The sequence below is a fragment of the Lynx rufus genome, unplaced genomic scaffold (genome assembly GCF_022079265.1).
Source record: "Lynx rufus isolate CCGP_SWC_20201006 ecotype Redwood Valley unplaced genomic scaffold, mLynRuf1.p SCAF_16, whole genome shotgun sequence".
NCBI classification, from domain to species: domain Eukaryota; kingdom Metazoa; phylum Chordata; class Mammalia; order Carnivora; family Felidae; genus Lynx; species Lynx rufus.
Genome location: NW_025814830.1, coordinates 52,442,627 through 52,463,188, shown reverse-complemented (window position 1 = coordinate 52,463,188; position 20,562 = coordinate 52,442,627). Strand labels below are relative to the sequence as shown.

The 20,562-nt window shown below is 42.6% G+C and overlaps 1 protein-coding gene across 1 annotated transcript in view; it reads right to left on the bottom strand.

Moving 5' to 3' along the window:
• Positions 1-20,562, bottom strand: part of CDH13 (cadherin 13) — a 1,019,316-nt gene that overhangs the window by 620,414 nt on the left and 378,340 nt on the right. The window lies entirely within an intron of this gene.

Here is a 20,562-nt window from a genome sequence, read left to right as displayed (position 1 = left end):
TTTTTGCAATAAACCTATATAATCACCATGGAGAATAAGATATAGAAAACTGTCATTGCCCCAGAAATGTCCCGATGCCCCCTTTCAGTCATCACCCTTACAAAGGTAACTCCTGTTCTGAGGTTTACCATCATAGGATAGTTCTGCCCACTGCTGAACTTTGTCTACATGGGCTAGTCTATCATATCTGACTCCTGGTCATGCAATGTTATGTCTGTGAGGTTCCTGAACATAACAGTAGGGTTTTTTTTCCATTGCCACAAAATACTCATGTACATATGAAAATGTATCCCTTTGTCTCTTGATGGGCTTTTGGGGTGCTTCCAGTTTGGACTTTTATGTACAGTGTTCTGATCATCCTGAAAGTGTCTTTCAAGTTCTGCCAGGTGTAGCCTCGGGAGTGAAATTTCTAGGTCACGGGATATTCACTTTGTGGTGTGTGAGGGTTTCAATTGCTGCACATCCTTGCCAACACTTGGTATTGTTAGTTGCTAAATTTCTAAGCCATTTTGGTGTGTGTCTGTAATCGTATTTCGGTATAATCTCTGTGGTTTTAACTTTGCATTTCCCTGATGACTAATGACTCTAAAAGCCCTTTTTATATGTTTAGTGGTGATTTGGCTCTTATTTTGTAAAAGCTCATTAAAATTCATTACTCATTTTTAATTGGGTCGTCTACCATTTTGTTACTGCTTTGTAGGCATTGTTAATAGATACTGGGTAAATGTTCTATAAGAGAGATATTTATTACAAATATTTTCCTACTCTATAGCCTACCTTTCCTTCTCCTGAATGGTGTATTTGGATGAGCACAATTTTCTACTTTTAGTGAAATCTGATATATTCATCATCTCATTTACATACTTAAGATAAATTGGCTTATAATTTTCTTTTCTTTTGAAGTCCATATCAGCTATTGTGGTGAAGGTTACACTGCCCTTATTGAAACTTTTTCTAGTTTCTGGATGATTTTTATAAGATTGGTTTAGTTTCTTCCTAAACCTCTGGTAGAATTCATGATGAAGGAAGTCATTTGGCCTGGAGCTCTTGTAACCTATAGAGATGTAATTTAATAGACACAGAACTACTGAGGTTTTCAATTTCTTCTTGTGTATGTCTGGTAAGCTTAGTTTTTATTTTTTGAGAGAATTTGTTGGTTCGTTTTAATTTTCAAATCGATTTTCACAAATATATTCACAATGACCCTTGTTCTTTTGTCGTTTTGATATTTGAAGAATCCCATAGGGCACCTGGCTGGCTCAGTGGGTTGAGCTTCTGACTCTCGATTTCAGCTCAGGTTCCTGGCAACCAGCCCAGTGTTGGGCTCCATGCTGAATGTGGAGCCTGCTTGGGATTCTCCCCCCCCTCTCTTTTTTCTCTCCCCCTCTGTCCCTCTTTCCCACTCATGCACTCTCTCACTCTCTCAAATTAAAAGTAAATCAATAAAAATAAAATAAATGGATAATCCTTGCTGAGATATCTCCATTTCATCCCTTTAAGTGGTAATTGTGTCTGTTTCTCTTTCTCGGTTATCCTTACTGGGGCTTCTCTATGAATGTTCCAAAGAACCAACTTGGGGACTTACTGCATGGATTCCTATCTATCTCTATCTACTTTCTATATTGCTGACTTATATTTTTATCTTTATTATTTCCTTACCCCTATTTTCTCAGAGTTAAATTTGCCATTCTTCTTTGATTTAGATCATTTATTTTCAGCTTTCCTAATTATGCATTCAAAGCTATACATGTTTCCTCCACTTTATCTGTGTCCCACAAGTTTTATGTTTTATTTTCATTATGTTATATTCCAAGGGCTTTCTATTTTCTACTATTATGTCTCCTTTTGCCCATGGACTATGTCAAAGTATATTACTTAGTTTTCAAACATGTGGGGATCATCTGGTTTTATTTTTCTTATTCATTTCTAGTTTAAATCAGCAGTGGTCAGAACACACATTCTGTATGATTTCTATTTTTTGAAATTTGTTGAGAGGTACTTTATGATCAGAATATGATATATTTGTAACTATTTCATGTGTACCTGAAAAAAAAATGTATATTCTGAAGTTTTTAGGTATAGTGTTCTACCCATGGTATTGAAATTTTTATTATCCTTATTTATATTTACACTGTATATTAGCTCCTAAGTGGTGTATTAAAACTTCTAGTTATGATTATGAGTTTTTCTATTTCTGCCATTAGTTCTACCTTATATATGCCTTGTTTTATATTTGTTATTGGGTGCATCCAAATTTAGGATTGTTATATCTTCCAGTTGAACGGTTTTATAATTGTGAAATACGCCTTTTTATCTGTAATGATCCTTCTTTAACTTCTATTTCCCCTGATAATAGCATAGCCACTCCAACTTTCTTTTGGTTAATATTTAAATGGTGAATTCATTTAAATTCTTTTACTTTCCATTTTTCTGTATGCTTACGTTAAGCTATATCTAAATTAAGCAATATATACCTGTTGTTTTAAAATGTAGTCCAATAACATTTGCTTTTAATTGGAGTATTTATCTACTTATATTCCTGGGTCCTCATCTGAACAGATCCTGTTTGCACTACCTTAATATAAGTCTGTCTTCTGATGAAAAAGAGAGAGGCTTTCTAAAAACAAAGACACATGGATGCCCAAAAAGGTTGAGAAAGAAACACTGGGACCTTGTGGCACCTAGTAAGTCCCCTATTAAGCTGAAGACAGGCACTCAGCTGTTGTAGTAAGTTACAGGGAAAGCCAGAACTCCCTGTCCTGGGCACTGTCCCTACATGTACGTGTTAGTACACCATCTCCGGTCATTCTCTCTTTACCAGATATTAGTATTTCGTACCTACAGTGCTCCAGGCACTGCTTTAAGAACTTTCCATGTTGGATCTCATTCAATTCTCATATTAACCCTAGGAGGTATTATTTTTATTCTCATTTCACAGACAGAAAAAGTTAAGTCTTATAAAAGTAAAAAAAGAATTTTTCACAAATCGCAAGGCAGAGCTGGGGATTCCAGAGCTGAGAGTTAAACCCAGAAAATTTGACTCCCGTGTCTTAGGTCTTAAATGTTTCACTTTTTGGCATTTCCCACTAGGTTGCTTACGTGGAAAGAAAAATCGATATTTTTAGGCTCTGGCCCAACACATACAACCTATTTCCTTCCCCCAAATACTCTTTTATAAAATGTCTATTTTATTAATAATTGCTGATGATCTGTATTTTCCATTGTTCTTATTTAAAGTTTCATTTCTGAAAGTTCCATCCTTGCTTTTCTTAATGTTCGGAAATGTTTTATGGGTCTTCGTAGCACATTTTCTGTAAAAAATATGGATTGTGTGGCAGAATTCAGGAAGAGATGAAAATATATGAACCTGAATTGTTAATCTTACATCTTATTTCTATAGGATGCTGTGCTATTTCTTATCTAAAAAATGTCGACAGTTTGAATTTATAACAATGCATTCCGAAAACTTGAGGTTTTATAACAGAAAATAATGTATCATTAGGCACTCTGAAAGGATAATGAGACATTTACTACTTCTTGCTCATTTTGGTAAAGGTTTCTAGAAATAAACATTAACTCGTATGGATTTGGCATATGGATCATTCATGAAGTAAGCAGAGAAGGTACAATATAGTTAGCTTCTTGAATTATTTCTCCATAAATTATTCATGCTTCTAATTTATCTAACCATTCTTCTTCTCTTACAATATCTGAATTATTCTCATTTCCACATGACAGGAGAGTATTAGCATCACAAGGACCAAGTTAACCAAACAACAAAACACACACACACACACACACACACACACACACGCACCCTAAATGGCTGACCAAAGAAGCCACAGTGTGAATAAATCAAAGAAAGAAGTAAGTCTCAGAGCTGTTTCCCTCAGGGGAAACGTTCCAAATTGGGGTTTTAGTCTCCCTCAGGAATTTGAATACTACGTTCTTAATGAGATAATAAATAGTGTGCGAGGTACTCTAAGGTCTCCCTAGAGCTATGTTGGTGGCAGGTGGAGTGAGGCTCACCTCTGACGGGGTGGTCAAATAAATACACATCTCCCGAGAGATCTCACTTTAAGTGGCAGCCCTAGCATGTTTGCAAAGGGTCCTGAGCATTTTAATAAAATCCAGATTATAAAGCGCCTCATGTGCAATTAGGGTCAATTATGTAATCTGTAAGACTTGCAAGCATATCATGCTTCTGCAATATTATTTGCACAGGACTAATTACAAATATGTATGTATGTATATACGCATATACCATAAATGCCATATATATATATATATATATATATATATATATATATGAAGAAATCCATAGCAACCAGTTCACCTATTGACATTTAGTATTTGATTTGTTTGGCTAAAATAAACATTATTAAATAGTAGGCCAGTGGCTCCCCTGATATCACAAGTCCTAATCTGGTTCTCATTACTGTACTTAGGGCAACCATTTATACCTCCTGAAAGACAGATGTGGAAGAACCCGTATTATTTGAAGCATGCACGGATAAGCAGCTTACTTGGGGAGGCTCACAGGCGTGGTGGAGAGGAGTGATGGGTAAACGTGACAAAGCCAGTTTGGGGTCAATTTGAATGTCACTCAGTAGGCATGAGAAGTCCTCGGTAGCCTTTGAACGGGGCATGATATGTTCCCAGCTGTTCTGGAGGAAGACAGTTCAGCAGTCATAGGAATGTGGTTTGGATCACAAAGGAAGAGAGGAACAAAGGAAGAGACTTAATACAGATGCCATCCAGTATTTCTTGCCATAGGCCAGATAAAAGAATATGATGCCTGGGCTGCCTGGGTGGCTCGGTCTGTTAAGCATCCGACTCTTGATTTGGGCTCAGGTGATGATCTCACACTTCATGAGATCCAGACCCACACTGGGCTCTGCATTGACAGCATGGAGCCTGTTTGGAATTCTCTCCTTCTCTCTCTGCCCCTCCTGTGCTCGTGCATACTTGCTCTCTCTCGCTCTCTCTCTCTCTTAAAAATAAAAATTGTCATTAAAATGAAAGGATATGATGCCTAAACCAAATGTAGCTATTGCAGTGCAGAAGAGTGTACAGGTAAACACCACCTGGAAGGAAGAAAGGATGAGAAATGCTACTGGCCTCTCAGGTGCTGAGACATCAAAGACAAATCTAAGGCTGTGAGCTTGGATGCCTGGGAAGACAAGGATGGCACTGTGAGAAATAGAGAATCCAGGAAGCTAAGGTTTAGATGTTTGTGCATGAATACACACACACACACACACACACACACACACACACACACACATACACACACACACACACCTTGAGAGGCAAGAAAATATGCCCTGTGGGCAGGTAGGAATGAAAAACCCAAGGTGAGAAATGGAGCCATGAATTTGTAGACACCCTACATGGAGGATATTTAAAGCCACTAAGTTGGATGAAAATTGTTGAGAATGATAGAAAACAGCAGAGGAAAACTGAGATAAAAGGTTAATAATGGACCTCCAATGGCAGGAAGAGTGAGAAGAGGAGACAGAGTTGGAAGAATATAAGGGGTTGCCATATACAGAAGGAGGGGGTGAACAAGGATGGTGTAGTGTTTTTGAAGGCAAAGGAGAGAGCATTTCAAAATTATCAAAGGCTGTGGTGGGAATGTAAAGCGGTTCCACTGCTGTGGAAAACAGTTCGGTGGTTCCTCAAGAAAGTTAAACATAGAATTACCATATGGCCCAGCAACCACTCCTAGGTATAAATATAAAAGGATTGAAAACCAGCACTTAAACAAACACTTGTACATACATTTTCAGAACAGCACTATTCACAATAGCCAAAAGGTCCAAACAGCCCAAATGGCCATTAGTGGATGAATGGATAAATTGTGGATGATCCACACAAAGTAATATTACTCAGCCATAAAAAAAAAAAAAATGAAACACTGCCATAGATACAACGTGGATGAACCTTGAAGACATTATGCTAAGTGGAAGAAGCCAGTAATCATGTTGTATGGTGCCATTTATATGAAGTATCCAGAACAGGTAAATTTTCAGAAACAAAATGCAGATTGGTGGTTGCCAGGGAACGGGGGCAGGGTGGGTAGGTGTGGGGATCAAGTCCTTCATGAGTAAGAGATTTTATTTGTGGGGGGTAGAGATAAAATATTTTGGAACTCGATAGAGGTGGTCGTTGCACATCATGAATGTATTAAATGTCACTAATGTGTTCACTTGAAATGGTAACTTCATATTAAATGTATTTCCCTTCAATAAAATAAACATTTTAAAAATGAAAAAATAAGTTGCCAAATGCTTCAGTGAATCCACGTGGGCTTAGGACTAAGAAAACGTTTAAGGAAATCCACTGCTCCGTTTCTATGATCTTCCAAAGAGAACACTTGCCCCAAAATGTTGAGGGTAGGAGCCCCATTTTGGAACACTGACTTGTGGGCTTGGGTGGAAGCAGAAGTGTCGAGTGAAGGCTATGTGTTCAAGAAGATTGGTGCAAGGAAAGGTGCAACAGCTCGGGGGAAATCTCTCCAAGGTGGGGAGATCTGAGCATGTCTGAAGATGGGGAGGATTCAGAGAGGAGCAAACACCTGACGGGATAACAGGGAGAGGGGAGCACGTGATGAAAACAGAAGTACAAAGGAGTGGGTTCAGGAGCACAAGTGAAGGGATGTGTCATGAAGAGGGAGAACTGGTCTTCTTTGGGAGGGGAGAGTGGAGGATGGAATTGGGAAAGCCCAAGCTGGAGGGTAGAAACTTTATATAAAGCAGAGGGAAATGCAAGGCCAGCTGTAGATATTGTAGGCAATGGGGTAGAGCTTATTGCTTAAGACCAATGGGGAAGTCTTGGAGTGGTGCTCAAGGTGATGAGCAATCAATTAAAGGTGAGTAATTGCACAGTAGCAATAAAGGCAGAAACCTGCTGAGAGGGAGTTGCTGAGGCTCCGTAAGAGTGAATGCCTCATCAACCAAGTCCTTTCCACATCACCCCTATCCTGTCTTACAGAAATCTGCTTGCCTATAAATGAGGCTTCACATATGTACCTATGGTTATTGGCTTACTAATTTCAGCCCATCTTACAGGTACCTGAGTTCATTTTGAACCTCTAGTCTATCATCCAGTTAGGATCCCAGATCTGTGAAAGTTACAAACTAAAAACATGTCTTAATTTTTCATTTCCATCACTGGGGATGAACTCTATCAGCTAGGGACATTGACTGCATGCATAGAAACCATTCTATTGGCTGACATAGATTATTTTTTAGAACTTTTGGATGCAACTATTCAACCAATCTGAATTTACTTTACTAATATTTGGTAATAATATTCGGTTCATATTTCTCTATCTTGACAAAAAAAGCAGAAGATGTTTTGTTAAAATATATTTTTGAGTAGTCTGAGCACCAAGCATGGCTCTGAAATATACTAGTTGTAGGACTAGAATGGGTAAGTCACAGATCTTTTCCAAGTCTTACTTCCTTCATCTGTAAAATGAAGATAACAGTGCCTATTTCATAGAGTTTCAGTAAAGATTAAAATGGCTCAACAGAAGAAATGCGCTAAGAGTGGTGCCCGGCACTGAGTTAGAGCTAAGTAATGCTGGCCCTGATCAGCGTTATTAACATGGGTATCCATTCCATTTCTGGCGTTTGTTTCCTCATTCAGTAAGAGGGCACTCAGTGTCAGGAATTATGGTAAGTACTAGATTTGTAGCAACGAGCAAGTCTGTTACAGCTCCTGTCCTTATGGAGCATATAATTTTATTTTACCTAATAAACCAACACCAAAATTGTAAGACTTACCTCGAATTTGAAGAAAAACATAGGGGGAATTATTATCATTATCATCATTTTCATTGATTTCTCTTTCATTCAATTTCTGGGTCTTCTTTCTTAACTTTTTTTTTTTTTTTTTTTTGCCTCTTTAGAGAAAATACTATCCAAAGGCCTGAGTGAAAGAGGAAATCATAAGAAAAGAAGGCAAAAAGACTGAGGGTCATGCTTTTAGGGCTTAGGCTTTGCTAACAAGATCCAAATTGAATAAGAAACTTGGAATAAAAAAGCAGTCAAGCCTCAGTTATCTGTGTTAAGTGAGGTTTGTGAGGATGGACAGCGAAAGAAGAAAACAATGCATCCTGATTTGCCATTTTAAATCTCACAGCACGGGCTTGACACAAAATAGTGGCACATGTCACAGGCATCTGGTGCGAGTAATGGGCAGGGGCAGTCTTCAGAAAAAGTCTGGTTTGAGGCGTCTTGGGGGCTCAGTCGGTTGAGCGTCTGACTTCAGCTCCGGTCATGATCTCACAGTTTGTGGGTTTGAGCCCTAAGTGGGGCTCTGTGCTGACAGCTCAGAGCCTGGAGCCTGCTTAAGATTCTGTGACTCCCTCTCTCTCTGCCCCTCCCCCACTCATGTTCTGTCTCTGTCTTTCAAAAATAAATAAAAATGTTAAAAAAAAATTTTTTTTAAAAAAAAGAAAAGAAAAAGTCTGGTTAGGTTATTCAGACCATTCCTTGGTTCTCTTGGAGAACCACCATTGCTCATAGCTTTGCAAATTCAAAGGAGAGGAGTTGTAAAAAGTTGCTGTCAACAGAAGCCCAATTTTTCCGACATATTGAGGGGTTGGTTGACAATGCATGCCTTTTGTCAAAAGGACTTGCTGCAAAAAGATGGGAAATTGAAGGAACTATCTGATTTCCACAAAGAGCTGGGAGGCAGGAGAAACTATGTAGACATCAGGGGACAGAAAAAGTCCCTCTTGGATCTCAGGTCCAATTTTCTCCTACTGGTGGAAGACATGTTAAACAGAAGGGAAGATCCGTCCATTGCCCTTTCTGAATCCTAAGGAGGGAAACCAATGGGGCCACTGTGGTCAGGGCGGTAAGCTCAGTCCCACGGAAGGCTATCTCTCATTCATGGAGGATATTTTTGAACTTGCTTAGAGGATGGTCTGCAAGCATCCATATGGTCCCCACTGGCCTTGGAAAGCCCTGGAATACTTGTATTACTCCATCCCCTCGGGAAGATCTTGCTCCTTTTCAAGGCCTCTCCCACCATCTGTGTTCACCAGTCTGAACATTAGGACTTGGCAAGAGCACTAAGATGCCATCTTTGGGGCACCTGGATGGCTCGGTCGGTTAAGCGTCTGACTTCGGCTCAGGTCATGATCTCACGGTCCGTGAGTTCGAGCCCCGCGTTGGGCTCTGTGCTGACAGCTCAGAGCCTGGAGCCTGTTTCAGATTCTGTGTCTCCCTCTCTCTCTGCCCCTCCCCCGCTCATGCTCTGTCTCTCTGTGTCTCAAAAATAAATAAACGTTAAAAAAAATTTTTAAAAAACAGATGCCATCTTTGTCAGAATTTGAGTTTTCTCTGCTGGTGCATGAGTCCACTGATAATTCAAATTCTGAGATTGTGTATAGGGGATTAATAAACGTCCTTTTTTTTTTTTTCTTTACAATTGACCTTTTTTTTTTTTTTTGCATGATAGAGGAAGAAGAGCAGGTGTCAACAAAAATGTTACTTTTTGTAAGAAATAAAAAAAAATCATACTTTCATGGTGACATAGACATAATATTTGCTTCATGATTGCTGTTACTACCTGTTGCCTTTGTAAGAAAGATAGATTCAACAAATAAAAATATCAGGCCCTGCTGTGGACCTGAGTAGGATATAGGTACTTTTGCTATTGTTGTTGTTGTTATCATTACTATTTTAATGTAGCACCCCTAGTGGGTTTCTGGGGCTTTCTATTTCTGCTAACAGGAGGGAGAAAAAAAGACAAACCAATGAGATTAAACTGTGGGCACAGGTAGAAAATGCTTCCTGCTTTTGTCTATGTGACCCTTTGACACCAGAATTGGCTTTGCCTGAACAAACAGTTGAGTTGAGGGTCAAATAGTATCAACTGTGTGGCCCCCAGGCCACCCAGGGAGTTGCCACCCAGGCATTTATCCCAGGTCAAGCCTGGCCACAGAGACCAACAGCCCACAGGTGTCTACTCATCATGGGTGGATGAGAAGAGAAGGTTGGCCATAAGACTCCTCTTTGAAATCTTTTTTCCCAAAAGCTCAGGATTCTGCCTTAAAAGTTTGGGTGAAGACCCTGTCGTCTGACTGACCCATGTGCTGTGTGGAGAAGGGCTGAATGAACAGCACATCCTCTCCCTGTTTCTTGGCTACCTAATTTTTTAGTATTGCAACCAAAGGACCAAATGCAAACCATCTATGTATGGTCTGTTTCAAAGGCTAGGATCTCTCATACAATCTATGGTCTGTATCAAAGGCTGTGATCTCTCGTCACTGGAGTTTGTTTGTTTGAATCAGAAATGAAAACCAAACTCTTACAGAGTGGCCCAGGAGGCATTTACATTTAGAAATTTTGTGTCGTTTCCATTAGGTTCCGTTTCCAAAGGTTCTATTTCTGAGGAATGTTTTTAAAAAAGCATCATGATAACACATGGCTTGTCCATCTACCTAAAATTTCCTCAGGATCCTCACTCTGTTTTGTGTTTAAAAAAAAATTCTAAGCACTTTGGATTTTCCTATACCATTTCCTCCCTGATAAGAGCAACCACGCTAACTGATGAAACCTTGGTGACCAAGCGTCTCCACCATCCAGGTAAGAGCGGCGTTTAAAAAGAGGCAATCACCCCAACATTTACACACAGAATACACTCGTATTTGATGTATGGTAATAATAAAAGATTAGAGGTTAGAAGCATATCGGAGAGCCTAGAAAAACGTGTCTTCTAGCATATTATCTTACTCTATCCAACATCCTAGGTGAAAATTTATCTCTGATGAAGCTATATTGCTTTTACTTGAAAAGGCCCAAGCAGCTGTTGGAAAACAGGCGGTGGATAAAACAATGGACCCAGGGAATTACTGTAGATTTGAATACTGATGGTGACACTTGACCGGCTCTTTGACCTGAGCCCTACCCTCCTGCTTCTGGGAATCTCCAGTTCCTGACTCATAAAACACATGTAACTCCATCTGCTTCAAGCCACTGTTGTGAGGACCAAATCTACAGAATGCATAAAAAAATATAAGTTTAAATAATTAAAAAAACATAAACAGAAGGCATCTCCCCTCAACTCCAGGACAATGAAGATGAACAGCATAAAGTCTGAAATAACAGGAACTTGTGGCCAACGAGACATTTACATTTGGGGAAACTTTGTGCTGTTTCCATAAACTTCTTCCTACAGAGATTCTATGCATGAGGAAAGTTTTTAAAAAAGTGTCATGACAACGCAGGACTTGTCCACCTACCTAAAATTTCTTCAGGAGTTTCGCTCGGCTCTGCATTCCTGTTTTAAAAAAGTTCTAACCGCTTTTTAATTTTTCTATGTCATTTCATAGTCTTTACAGGAGAATAGAAAAAAGCATCGGTCTCATCGTAAATGTCAGTATTACCAAAATAGCAGTGACTGCAGAAAATCCGAAGGCCCAGGCCCAGCTCCCAGTTCTGCCACTCGGTGCAAATGATGTTTGCTAAATTACTCAACCTCTCTGCACCTGGGCTCCTTCCACATCTGCAAGGTAGGAACCAGATTACCACGGGCCCATGCTGGCCATGAGGGTCAGAGAAACAGACGTATGTATGCGTGAGAAATCTAAGACAATGCCCTCAGTGTGGTAGGCACTCAGCAAATGCCTCTTTCAAAATCCATAAATGTTTCTGGAAAACTCCAGGGCAGACCTATTCCATTGGAAGCCATTTGCCACCTGTAGGTATTAATCACTTCAAAATCTAGCTAATCTGTGTTAAGAGGTGCTATAAGCATAAAGCATACACTGAATTACAAAGGTAATATATATTTTAAAAATTTCATCCATTCAGAGAGAGAAAATCTATATTTATGAAATTTAACCCCATATGTATACATTGATTGCGTGTATATGATTGTGTTACTCTAAGGAAACTTAAGATCACATATGTGGCTCGCATTATTTTTCTGTTGGACCACACTGATGAATGACACAAATTCCTGTTTTCACAAGCCAAAAAGAAGCTGCTTTTAATGATGGGGACTTACTGCAGGATTGGTTATTTTTCCCCAAGCATTTCGATTAAAATTAATCTTCAGTATACAGTTCTCTTAGTTCTGATCCACAAAGCAATCTGTTATATACTTAAATTAATGAATCAAAGGATGTCTTTTTATCTGTATTTGAATAGTATCCAGGAGCAAAGAATCATAAACAGAACAATTTAGGCATGTGTCACAATGTAACAGCCTAATACCTTACTCTAGGCCCAATTCTTGGATCTGAATCATAATTTTTGAGCTATGTATTTCCCCAAATTTTGGAGGCAGTTAAATGGACATGAATTCTCCTAATAGTAACGGGGGAGCCTTTTGCCATACAGGGATACTTCACAGAGTTTTGAAGTTATCACACGTGTTAAATCAGAGCGTATCCACGGCTTTAACTCCCCACTTTACGGCCACTGTAAATGCACAGATTGGTTCTCTGCTGCGATGGTTGTAAAACATATTTCATGTGAGTGAGATCGATGTCACTGACCAGCTTGGCAGGCTCCAAGCCACTCCCAGTCAATGTGATAAGATCTTGAAACAAGGCAATTACCATAAGCTGGTGGCTCTCATTCTCTGGGATGCTTTAAACAAATGAAGTCAAGTCCTTTCTGTGCCGCATGACAGGAGCCTTTGGAAGCTAGATGCTACAAGGGCCCAGAGAAACAGGATTCAAATGGTTCGCTCAGATTTTGTAAAAACTGGAGTTTATCTCAGTAACACATGTGCAAAAATATTTTTGTCTAGAATGTGTGAGATCAGGAAAGATGGGGAAGAAATATACAGAAGTAATAGCAACTCACTGCGTACTTCACCTAAGAGTAAACAATTTGTGATTGAGACCCTCCGTTAGCCCAGGGCTAGGCATGGTATTTTTTTTAAAAAGAACTGGGGGCATCTGGGTGGCTCAGTCACTTGTCTGACTTCAGCTCAGGTCATGATCTCACACTTCGTGAGTTCGAGCCTTGCATCCAGCTCTCTGCTGTCAGTGCAGAACCTGCTTCAGATCCTCTGTCCCTCTCTCTCTGCCCCTCCCCTACTCGCTCTCACTCTCTCTCTCAAAAAATAAACATAAAAAGAGGCGCCTGGGTGGCTCAGTTGGTTAAGCTTCCAACTTGGCTCAGTCTTGATCTCTTGGCTCATGAGTTTGAGCCCTGTATCAGGTTCTGTGCTGACAGCTCAGAGCCTGGAGCCTGCTTCGGCTTGTGCGTCTCTCTCTCTGCCCCCTCACCCCCACTTGTTCTCGCTCTCTCTCTCTCCCTCCCTCCCTCTCAAAAACAAAATAAAAACAGTAAAAAATAACTAAATAAACATGATAAAAAACCTCCATTTGGGGTCACTTCAGGTCCCCCTTAAGATCATCCACAGCTCAGCTAAAGGTCACAGAGCACAAGCACAGGCAGTGACAGTAGGTATCCAGCCCCTGCTTGGGAGACCCCAGACCACAGTTTCCTGGAGGCACTTGACACATGGAAGCCTACGATCTGTAGGCAATGGATCTGCGTTGTAAACCCCAGCAGGGTCAAGAAAGAATTAGCAGCAATATTCTGAGCAGTTGATTTTTCATTTTTATTTAAAACTTTAAAAACAAAAACAACGGTTTCTCTCAAGCTATCCCTTCCACTGATTGCTCCTTTCATTTCATTTTTTTGGAACTATTTCCATCCTGACTCTTGAAACCGGGTTAGGAGCCGAACTTACGTCTTTTAACATAAGTGTTTACAACGGTGATGATCCATCAAGATAAACAAGCCTTAAATTTAGCTTTTTCCGTTTCTGTCATCACTTCCTCTATTCATTTTATTTTGGGGAGGGATTTTTTAAGTCACAAAAAAAGGGGGGAAATAATTTTTTTTTTTGCATTTAATTAATCAACTTGATTCAAAGACCGGCTTCCCTTTACCGAACACCGTGTACTGACGTCTAGTTAAGAAGGGTAAATTGTTCATCGTTACCTTTTTTTTCTTTAATTAGTTTCTAAATGTGATTTCTACACCCAGCATGGGACTTGAACCTGCAATCCCAAGATCAAGAGTGGTACGCTCTACCAACCGAGCCAGCTCGGCTCCCCTGTTCATAATTAGCGCTTAAGTGCTGCCAAGACTGTTGGTGCTTATTAAGTGGACCCACAGAAATCAAGAACCCTCTGCCGGAAGACTGGTCAGGGCTTTACACAGAGTGGACACCTGAGGACTGAGAACGGTGACTGTTTAGGTTTGCGGGTCATCCCGAGTCCCTCCAGCTTGTAGACCAAATAGAATGGTCATAATGGGAAGGGAGGGAGGCCTGTGTCATCGTGATTTGCCAGGCTCACTCCCCGAGCATTTACTACAGTCTGACTCTGATGACACAGAGTGATGAGGAATCGTTGACATTTGCATGGCACTTACTTTGTGCTGGGTGCTGTTCTAAATGCTTTGCATGTATTTGCTCACTTAATCCTCACGACATCTCTATGAGGTTGATCCTGTTAGGAACCCATCTCACGGCTGAGCGAACCAGAGCCGAGGCAGGGAGTGCGGCACTGGGAACCACATCAAGACATCGCGGAAGCCGGGCCCCTGAGTTCAGGAGTTCAGAACGGAGATGGGAACCAGCAGAAATAAACCAGGCAGTTAAAATTTAGTGCTAAGACGGGGGGTGGGGTGGGGGGGGGGGTGAGCCAGGCAGGGTTCTATAAGGAGCATGGAGGAAAAAAACACTTAATGAGCCAGAGGGGAGCAGTCAGAGCGGTGGCCCTAAAGAAGGGAAATCTTGGCCGGTCCACAAGTATTGAAGGAGCTAGCCATGTGAATTGGTCCTGGCCATGGGGCAACTGGGGCCATAGCAAAGCGGGGAATAATCCAGAGGGAGGAGCAGCCAACATGAATGGAAGGGAGAACTTGGCCAGTTCAAGAAACCACAGTGGTTTGGTATGAGGGAGAAGAGCCCAGAGTTCCATGTGGGGAGTGGTGTGAAAGGGGTCATGTGTTCTACTCATGCATTTATTCAAAAGATATATACTGAATACTAACTATCTGTCCAGCACTGTGTTGGGTGCTGGGGATAGAGCCGTGGACACATCAGAAGAGAAGGAAGGAAGAAAGGAATGGAGGGAAGAAGGAAATAGGAAGGAAAGAGACTATATTCCTGCCTTCAGAGAGCTTACAGTCTTAACAGGGAGCCAGACTTTAAACACCTGAACAAAGAAATAAATGCATACTTTACAAGCTAAGAAGAAGACCCTGAAGGAGCAAAACCACTGTTAGCAATGGAGACCCTCCTTTGGAACAGGGGGCAGGGAGAGCTCTGAAAGGTCAAACATTCCAGCAAGTCAAGCCACTTAAAGATGACAGGAACCAGACCTGAGGGAAGGCTGCGGAGACCAACCATGCTAGACCGTGAAGGGCCTTTGCAGATATCTATGAAGACTACAGAATATCGTCCCAGTGGCCAAGTGGCTGATGAGCAAGCAAGGTCCCATTAAGCGAGGAGTAAAGTGATCAGATTTGCACTTAAGTCACGGCCCCAGTGTGAGAGCAGAGCAGCGGATCCAAGCCCACAGCCTGTGGGCCCCCACAACTCTCCCTCCTGCTGCATCGAGCGCTTTTGTTCGTGAGCACCCAGCCGTCCAGGTCACAGGCACCTAAATTCTACAGCTGCTTAGAGTGTGAACGCCCGCAGTTCAAGAAGAAGCGACTAGACACAGTCTTGTTAGCTCTCAAGCTGGAATTCAGAATTAATTTCTACAAGCTCCCTGCTGTTCCTACTTCCCAGCCTGACTTCGTCCAGTTCTGTAATTGACGTCAGTGTTCCTTGCTATCATCCACAGTCATCAAAGCTACGATTTCTTAAGTCACAAAAAATAAATTAAAATATGGCTTTTTTTTTCAACGTTTATTTATTTTTGGGACAGAGAGAGACAGAGCATGAACGGGGGAGGGGCAGAGAGAGAGGGAGACACAGAATCGGAAACAGGCTCCAGGCTCCGAGCCATCAGCCCAGAGCCTGACGCAGGGCTCGAACTCACGGACCGCGAGATCATGACCTGGCTGAAGTCGGATGCTTAACCGACTGCGCCACCCAGGCGCCCCTATGGTTTTTTTTTTTAATGCCAGATGTGAAAATGAGGTTGATGAGTCCCATTGCCACGGCAGGTGAAGACATCTTTACCCAAGACGCATAAGGGATGAACCAGGGCTTTCCCAAAGAAACCTTTGGAGCCCTTCTAGCCAAGGTAAAAATAAGAAAATGAAGCCAAGCACTCTGCTGTCTTCCCATTCTCCACTGTCAGGCAGTGAGGGACAGCAGATTCGGTGCGGGGCAAGCCACGATCTGGCAGACATGCTTTCGTGAGTGGAGGTTACTGTTACCTTCCCCAGGCTAGAAACCGCTCTCGCAGGCATGGTTAGCCTCGTCCCTTCCTCTGGAATCCCGCCACCCCTGTCAACACACAAGGGACTAATATGTTCTTCTTCCCTCTCAGGTCTAAGCTGATCTTACAGGTACGAGCCCAGACAGATAGGAGTTTCTGGGAAGCCTGCTGAAATTGCAGAGACAGCTTGGGAGTTGATAATTAAAGCTATTAACACCTGGACTTCATACGGTTAGGCTACAGGCTTTCTGGGTGAAACAGTATCACAGGTAGTGTGTAAAAATATGAGAGGCGCATGGGGTTGTTAAAGATCTGAGCTCCAGGACTGCAGCTGAGCTGGGCTTCACTGGGCTTACATTCATTTTAGAGAGTCCTGCCTTCCAAAACAGAATGCTGTGAAATCAGCCACTTTGATATGGCATCTGTTTTGGACACCCTGGGTCCCCCACTGCCCTCTCTGAGCACACCTTCTTTTTCTTTCTCTGGCTTCACTTTCTCCTCCTGCCCGTAAACCCAGCCTTCTATCTCCTGGCCTCAGGGAGGTCATTTAACCCCCAGTACCTATCCTTTCTCTGGAGGTTCCAATATGATGACATCATTGGGATAGGTCCCCTGGTGCTCTGTGCTGTGCCCAACAGAATGATTCTGTAATGCAGGCTCTACTCTTACCCCTGTCTCAAAATAAAGATATTGAGGGTTAGAGAGTTGGATGGCATGCCCAGGGTCACACAATCACAGGTGGTGGTGCAGAAATTTGAACCTACTTAAGTTCAACACCAAAGCCAAAGCCCTACCAGTATACTGTTCTTGCCCAAAATGTTTACCCTGAGACCTAGTCCCATATTCCCTATTGTCTCCTGGACATCTCTATCACCATGTGCCTAGGAGCACTCAACACACCCAAGCCTGACTGAACCAAGTCCTTTCCCAACCACCCCTTTTCTGACTGGTCGAATTCATTTCCATCCTCTGGGCCTCCAAAGCTTGGAGTTACCCAAACACTAAATCCTGGCTCTTTCCTCCATCAAAACACACCTTCCATTTGTTGGTTTCTTCCATTCCTCTGTATTGCCATGACTCATGCCCTCCTCTGTTGAAGAATGGGCAGGAAAGAGAATGGATGTTTGGATGGAGAGGCCAGATCACAATCTCATTTCTGGCAGCTTCAGGCTAGGGGATCTTGGCCAACTTCTCACATCCGTAGGAAGGGGTAAAGTCAGCAGCCCCACAGGGAGGGCATGACAGTTAAAAACAGTGGAGACTAAAGCACACACTGAGATGCACATACCTAAGATGCAAACGCTCTTTGTGTCTCAGTTTCCCCCATCTGTAAAATGAGGACTCTAGCACATGCCCCCCTAGGTGGCGGAGAGATTTAACGAATCACCATTTGTGGTTCATGAGAGCGGCACCTGGCACACAGTAGGGCCACGTACAAGCAAGCTGTCTTCCAGCTTCCTCTGCCCTCTCTGTTTTCTAAAGGCACAAGGCAGCAGTCAGCACTGCCACTGGCTCGGTTCTTTTTCAACATACTCATTCATTTTCCCTTCCCACCCATGAGCTGAGCTGACTTGGGTCCCATTGCTTCCCTTCTCTAGAAGCTGGATGCTTGGCAGCAGGTCGTAGGGCTTCAAAGATACTAAATAAACATCTCTAAGGATGGCGCTCTCCTTGGAGGAATTCTCTAGCTAGCTATTTTGTTTTCCTATCCTTTTTCTTTTTTAATTGTTTTGGGCTTTTTATTACAGACGCATCTGGGGTGTTTCACAGGCCCATTTCCGAACTTTGTAAAATTATTGGAGGCAGGAGATGAATGCCCGTTCTGCTGGAGTCTGGCAAACCGAACAGCACAGCAACCTCCACCGTGCTTTATAAGAAGCAGGCAATCACAGTCAGGTTTTGTTGACAATGTGCACAGGCAGTGGCAAATGAGAAATGGCTCTGAAGGGGCTTGGCCTCCAGGAGGAGGGTCTCTCTGGGACTCAAGAGACCAGTTCTTCAAGGCTGAGTCTCTTCATATTGATCCCCAGGCCTCCCCAGCCTGTCAAGGTGGAATCTGTCCCAAGAAGTGCCTAGAATTCTTGCTGCTCCCCTTTAAACTAGTATGACATTGTCTTTTCTGGATGCAGAGACGAGCCACTAACCATGATGAACAATGTCCGTCTGAACACATCCCATCCCACATGCAAAGCCCCTTACATGAATCCCTGTGCCATTTACTTGTTCCTCAGAAGCACTTTGTGCTGTATATCCCGCAATTTTGTTACTTTAGATATGTGCCAAGTCATTTATATCATGAGTTAGTGAGATGCTGTGAAAATGACCATGGCTAAGGGAGAGACAAGCTTGCTTTCATAGTGCCAGTGGGTTCCCACACTGGATGTATTCATCAATATCCTATTTTCTTTGAAAATATCAGTGGCACACTATGGATTAATTTCTAGCTTGCTATCTACCCTTAACGCACAGACTCACAGATATGAAGGGGAATTATGGAGTTTGTCCGGTCCAGGGATGGCAAATATATTCCATCCCTAGAAACATCTCTAAATGATCAATGGATAGCAGCTTCCAGAAGCACTGCATTGGGGAAGATACTGAGGTCAAGCCAGGGATAATTAGCAATGTCTGCCAGGAGGATGGTGACAGAATGGGCCAATGCACATGCCACTTATTTGCCATCCCAGACTGTTTTACCCCTCCAGTCTGCAGATAAAGAAGTTTTATGATTCTTTCAAGATCACACAGACAGCACTGGCAGGAAAGCAACACTCACATTGCCAGTTACGTGGTCTCCGCTCCCCAGTCGTAGAATCGGTGTTCACTCCACCCGCTGCCCTCCACCACGGACAAGAATTAGCAGATTCAGCAAAGTTATGGGGAATGTGACAGATGGGGAAAGGCAGAGAAAATCAAGACTTGGAAACACTGGGTTAACACCAGACTGTCAAGCAGGAGAAAACTCTGGCCCCAGCATGTGCCTTGTCTTGCTGTGTGCCTTGTCTTTCTACCAAGAAACCACAGAGTCTTTAAGCTCTTGAGGAAAGTGGAGTAGGTGAGTCCATTTGTAGTGAAAAGTCTCAGGAAGCCTATAGGGCAGTTTGTAGCACTCTTTTTTAAATTTTTTAATGTTTATTTGTTTATTTTGGGAGAGTGGAGGGGAGGAGCAAAGAGAGAGGGGGAGCGAGAATCCCAAGCAGGCTCCTCGCTGTCAGCACAAAGCCCTGTGTGGGGCTGGATCCCACAAATTGTGAGACCATGACCTGAGCCGCAGTCAAGAGTCAGATGCTCAACCGACTGAACCACCCAGGTGCCCCCAGTTTGTAGCACTCTTAAAGTGTGGAAGCATGCACGCAGGTGTAGGGATCTGCACCCATGTGTGTCTGGAGTGGGCACCAGGGCATGGCAAAGGAGCAGTGCCAAAAGGAATGGTTGCCTTGCTATACAACCCTAGTGGGCCACTGTGATCTTGCCTGCACAACCACCATTCCCCACCCTCAGGTAACAGGATGCTCATTTACTTTGAGTAACTACCTGTCTTTCCCTCTGGGCTCACAGGTCTTAGGTGGGGCTGACTCCACCTGGCTTCAAGATAAGATGTGTGACTCTGGGGCCCCTGGGGGGGCTCAGTCGGTTAAGCGTCCAACTTCAGCTCAGGTCATGATCTCACAGTGTGTGAGTTCGAGCCCCGCGTGGGGCTCTGTGTTGTCAGTTCAGAGCCTGGAGCCTTCTTCGGATTCTGTGTCTCCCTGTCTCTCTCTGCCCCTCACCCACTCATGCTCTGTCTCTCAAAATATGAATAAACATTAAAAAAAAAAAAAGGATAAGATGTGTGACTCAGACTTAGCTAACCAGAGCATCACTACCCAATGGACACAGTGATTGGTTCAAGGGTGGACATGCGTTCCAATGAGAACCAGCGAGATTTGATTTCAAGAATTTGTTGGCATTATCAGGAACAGGTGCTCTCTCAGGTGACTTTAGGCTGGGAAAATGAGTAGAGCTCAGTAGAGCTGTTGAGACCTCTACACTGGAAGACATAGAGGGATGCGATTATCTACAGCAAAGCCAGCAGAAGGAAAATAGAACCACAAAAGGGGGAAGGATCAAGCTGATGTCCTATTCGGGCATAGATACATAACCTTGCCTGAAGGCAGAGTCATCCCCCAAATATC